Consider the following 6,000-nt stretch of genomic DNA (forward strand, 5'->3'; position numbering starts at 1 on the left):
ATCTGAAACCCAAACTCACAATTTCTGATTTTAACCTCACTCCAAGAGGCCTCCTCAAGCCCGAGGAAAAATTGCCTTCTTGGGATCTCAGGGAAGAATCCTTAATCTAATAATATGACCATTGGTAATAATGTCTCTTGGTTCTTTCCAAATCCATAAAGATGCATTTCCTGATGAGTGACTGAGCTGTGAAGAAAGAGATGAGAAACCCTCCTCCTTCTGAATTACTTGTGTCAGAATATTTTAACCATAGTACTACCGATAGTAAATTATCCTTATTAACAGGAAATATGTCTCAGTTTGGAATCTGAGCAATCAGATGGGCAGAGAAAAACTGCTTTGACTTGCTCTTCATCTTTTAAAGACAAAGGAGAGCTTTTCTATGTACGAAGTCAGTTGTCAAGGTAGCCTTAGGGAAGAAGAGTCTGCAGCATCGAATCTGGCTGCACAGCCTGGATGCCTGAGCTCCAGGTCTTACTGATCCCAAATCCCTGGGCCTGTCCCCCAACACAGGCTGCCACCAGAGGTCATTTGCAATTGCTCTCTTAGGAGCTCCAGGGAAGGGGGAAGGAGCTAGATAGGAAGACGGGATGCGTGGAGGCCGAGAAAATTAAGGCCATTCCACTTTAAGTCCAGTGTTAGCACACGTCCAGCCATCCCATGCCCCTGCTGAAATTTCCATTACTTCAGTTACAGCAAAAAACCAAAAGTTTACAGCTTAATGTCTTTGAAAGTCCCACATTAGCATAAGAACTGAGCCCAGGCCTAGGGCAGGAAGCCCCTATTAGAATGTGAACAGAGCTCAATGCCCTTGAAGGCCCCATATCAAAATGTAAACAGAACTTGAGGAATTGCTCCAGCCCTTCTGGAGGTCCCGGAGACCAGCCCTTAAAACTCAGCTAAAACCCACTTCGGGGTCCAACTCCCTGCTCCGTTGTGTCGGGTGTACTTGAACGCAAGCTTGAGCTTGTAAATAAACCCTGGTGCATTTGCATCGGTGTCCGCTTCTCAGTGGTTTCTCGGATTCGCAATCTTGGGCACAACAGTCTGAGATAAAAAAACAAAACCAAAAGAAGCTCGGACGCAGGCAGAGTGAACGCAGGGTTCTGAGAGAAGCGGCAGAGACCCGGGGGCTTGGGGGCTCTTCTGTGGTGGCCCCTGCAGACTGGGGGGGCGGGATGCTCAGCCCCAGAGCCAGAGGACCCAGCGTCCCCACTCGCATCCCGCCCATCAGCGCCGAGTGTCAGGGAGCAGCACAGCGCCACCCGCTGGAGGCCAGAGGCGCTGACGCCCACCCCGCCTCTGACCGGGCAGATGTGCACCTGAGAATCAGCGCCAAGGCCCATCCCCAGACCCCGCACAGACCACTCGCTGCCACCAAGTTGTCGGACCACAGAGGCTGCAGAGCTTCAGCTCTGCCTGGAAAGTAGGGTTTAGCTTCCTTTGTACTTTGTGCTTTATTTTCATTTATTTACTTTCATTCTTTTTTATTAATTGCTTTATTTTAATTTTTATGTATGTACCTTATATATTTCTTATTTTTACTTTCATGGTACTTTAATTGTGTTTCTTAAATTGGGATTTAGAATCTTTTAACAACCAGGCCAAAATAATCTGGTGTTTTTTGGGGGAGGGCAGTTGTTATTGTTTTTCTTGGTTTTTCTTTTTCTTCCTTCTTTCTTTTCTGGAAAAAATAATGAGATGGAGAAATTCACCTCCATAAAATAACATGAGGCAGTACTCACAGCCAGGAAGTTCATCAATACACATATATGATGTCTAACTACAGTTTAAAACAATGATTAGAAAGCAGCTAGGGATCCCTGGGTGGCGCAGCTGTTTGGCGCCTGCCCTTGGCCCAGGGCGCGATCCTGGAGACCCGGGATCGAATCCCACATCGGGCTTCCGGTGCATGGAGCCTGCTTCTCCCTCTGCCTATGTCTCTGCCTCTCTCTCTTTCTCTCTCTGTGACTATCATAAATAAATAAAAATTAAAAAAAAAAAGAAAAAAGAAAGATAGCAGCTGGGCTGGAAAAAGAGCATAGAAAAAAACTAGAGAATCCCTTACTGTAGAACTAAAAGAACTAAAATCTAGTCAGGCCAACGTTAAAAATGCTATAACTGAAATGCGGTCCCAAGTGGAAGCCTTAAAAACAAGAAAGGTTATGGACCACAGAGACAGACTGAGGGAACTCAGCCACTTATTAAAACAATAACATTCATATCATAGGAGACTCAGAAGATGAAGAGAGAGAAAAGGGGGTAGAAGTTTTATTTGAATGAATTATGTAAACTTCTATAACCTGAGGAAGGACACAGACACTGAAATCGAGAGACAGAGAACTCCCAATAAATTCAACAGAAGCTGACCATCACCCAGGCACCTCAGAGTCAAAGTCACAAAATACACAGACAAGAAAAGAATCCTGAAAGCAGTGGAGGTGGGGCTTGGGGGAGGTAGTCCTTAACCTACAAGGGAAGATGAATCAGTTTGCAGCAGATCTGTCCACAAACTTGGCAAGCCAGAAGGAAGTGGAAGGAAATATTCAATATGCTGAATGGGAAAAGTATGCAGCCAAGAATTCTTTGTTTTGTTTTTTTTTTTTTGTTTTTTTTTTTGTTTGTTTGTTTGTTTTATAATTTTTTTTTTATTTATTATTTATGATAGTCACAGAGAGAGAGAGAGAGAGAGGCAGAGACATAGGCAGAGGGAGAAGCAGGCTCCATGCACCGGGAGCCTGACGTGGGATTCGATCCTGGGTCTCCAGGATCGCGCCCTGGGCCAAAGGCAGGCGCCAAACCGCTGCGCCACCCAGGGATCCCTGTTTTGTTTTTTTTAAGAATAATCATCAAAATTTATTTAATCTCCCTAGGAAGAAATTAAAAATTTCTGAACATAAAATGCCATTTTCCTCAATCATAATAGCAAAAATTTATTTTATGTTTTTAATTTTTTTTAAATTGGAGTTCAATTTGTAAGAATTCTTTCTTCAGCAAGGCTGTCATTCAGCATAGATGGAGAGATAAAGAGTTTCTCAGACAGGCAAAAACTAAAGGAGTTCATGACCACTAAACCAGTCCAGTAAGGAATTTTCAGAGGGACTCTTCTAGTGGGGGAAAAAAAGAGACCAAAAGCAACAAAGACTAGAAAGGACCAGAGAACATCACCAGCAACACCAACTCTACAGGTAACACAAAGGCACTAAGTTCATATCTTTCAATAATCACTCTGAATGCTGATAGACTAAATGCTCCAATCAAAAGATATAGGGTATCAGAGTGGCTTAAAAAACAGGATCCGGGATGCCTGGGTGGCTCAGGGGTTGAGCCTCTGCCTTTGACTCAGGGTGTGATCCTGGAGTTTGGGATTGAGTCCCATATTGGGCTCCTGGTGGGGAGCCTGTTTCTCTCTCTGCCTAATTTTCTGCCTCTCTCTCTCTCTCTCTCTCTCTCTCTTAAATAAAATCTTTATTAAAAAAACAAGATCCATCTGTATGCTGCCTACAAGATGCTCACCTTAGACCTATAGACACCAGCAGATTGAAAGCCAGGGGATGGAAAATCATCTATCACGCTAATGGACAGCAAAAGAAAGCTGGAGGACCCGTACTTATATCAGACAAACTAGATTTGAAACCAAACCCTGGCGGACACCTGGTGACTCAGTGGTTGAGCATCTGCCTTCGGCTCAGGGTGTGATCCTGGGATCCCAGGATCGAGTCCCACATCGCCCTCCCTTTGGGGAGCCTGCCTCTACCCCTAACCCTAACTGCAAACCTAAGCCCAACGCTAACTCTAACCATAACCCTAACCCCAACTCCTAACCTCCTGCCCTAATCCCTAAAGCCTAAACCCTAACCCTAACTCTAAATCCTGTCCCTAACCCTAACCCCATTCCCTAATCCCTAACCCCCATCCTAACTCCTAACCACTGACCCTTACCCTTATCCCTCACGCTAACCTCTAATCTGTAACCATAAGCCTAATCACTAACCCCTAACACTGACTTAACCCTAACCACTAACTGCCTCCCTTCCCCTGACCCTACCATTCATTCTACCCATTCACTTACCCTGTGGTTCTGAGTAGTCCCTTCTGATGTGGACGTGGCCCCCAACGGCGCCTCCAGAGTCCTCCAGGAGGTCCTGAGGAAGCCGGGCTCCTGCGAGTGCGGACGCGGCCCCATGTGTTCCTGAGTCATAGTCAGCGGGTCCTGAGGACGACGGGGCTCCTGTCACTGTGGACTATGCCTCACATCCTCTGGAAGCCTCACAGCAGGTCCTCAGGAGGCCGGGGGCTCCTGTCACCCTGGACATGGCCCCACGTCCCCCCGAAAACTCACTGCGGGTCCTGAGGAGGCTGTGGGCTCCTGGCAGCATAGACGCAGCCCCATATGTCCCGAAGCCAAGTGCATGTCCTGAGGAGGACGGGGGTACTGTCAGTGTTGACGTGGCCCCACATTTTCCTCAAGCCTCACCATAAGACCTGAGGAGGTTGGGGGCTCCTGTCAGCATGGACGTGGCCCCAAAGCTTCCCAAAACTTCAGAGGGGGTCCTGAGGAGGCTGGAGACCTGTCAGTGTGGATGCGGTCCCCACATCTTTCTTAGGCCTCACCACGGGCCCTGACAAGGCTGGGGTCTTCTGTCCGCATGGACACATCCCCATATTTCCCGAAGTCTACACCGGGGGTCCTGAGGAGGTCAGCGTCCTGTCAGTGTGGACGTGGCCCCACATCCTCCCGAAGCCTCACCGTGGGTTCTGAGGAGGCCGGGGCTCCTGTCAACATGGATGTGGCCCCCATCTTCCAGAAGCCTCAACTTGGGTCCTGAGGAGCCCGGGAGCTCCTGCCAGAGTGGACGCGGCGCCACATCTTCCTGAAGCCTCCCTGCGGGTCCTGAGGAGGCCCAGGGGCTCATGTCAGCGTGGATGCGGGCCCACATCTTCCTGAAGCCTCACCGCGGGTCCTGAGGACACCGGGACTCCTGACAGCGTGAACGCGGCCCAATGTCCTACTGAAGCCTCACCGCGGGTCCTGATGAGGCTGGGGCTCATCAGCGTGGACGCGACCCCACGTCCTCCTCAGGCCTCACAAGCACAGGTGGGCTCCTGTTAGTGCAGGCGGAGGAGGCTTACTGCGCATGCATGCTCCTTGGGCGGGGCCTGGAGTCGGGCGCCATCTGCGGGACACTTACGCACTGCAGGAGGCCATGCAGGAGGCGGCCTCCCCGTCCCTAGGGCCGCACCTGCCTCCTTCCGGGCTCCAGCTGAGGCCTGTGAGCTTCGGAAACGTCTCACTGAAATGGAGCCCAACACCCGGACAGAGTCACCAGGTCCGGGTGAGGACCAGGCAAGGACCAGAATCACCAGGTCCAAGTGAGGTCCACGTGGGGACCTAAGTCACCAGGTATGGGTGAGGCTCCGGTGGGGACCAGAATCACCATGTCCAGGTGAGGTGCTGGTGGCAACCACACTCACCAGGTCCCAGTGAGGCCCAGGTGGGGACCAGAAGCACCAGGTACAGGGGAGACCCTTGAAAGAACCAGAGTCAACAGTTCGAGGTGAGGCACAGGTGGCAACCAGAGTCAGCAGGTCCAAGTCAGGCCAAAGTGGGGTTCACAGTCACCAGGTCAGGGTGAGACCCAGAGGGGAACCAGAGTCACCTGGTCCAGGTGAGGTCCAGTTGTGGAACACAGTCACCGGGTCCCAATTATGCCCAGTTGAGGACCATGGTCAACAGGGCCAGGTGAGGCCCAGATGGGGATCAGAGTCACCAGGTCCAAGTGAGGCCCAGGTGGGGACCACAGTCACCAGATCCAGGGTAGTCTCAGGTGCCGACCAGAATCACCAGGTCCAGGTGAGGCCCAGGTAAGGACCAGAGTTACCAGGTCGAGGTGAGTCCCAGGTGGGGAACACAATAACCATGTCCCAATGATATCCACCTCAGGACCAGAGTCACCAGGTCCTCTTGAGGACCAAGTGGGGACCAGATTCACCAGGTCC

The sequence above is a fragment of the Canis lupus genome, chromosome 18 (genome assembly GCF_011100685.1).
Source record: "Canis lupus familiaris isolate Mischka breed German Shepherd chromosome 18, alternate assembly UU_Cfam_GSD_1.0, whole genome shotgun sequence".
Lineage (NCBI taxonomy): Eukaryota > Metazoa > Chordata > Mammalia > Carnivora > Canidae > Canis > Canis lupus.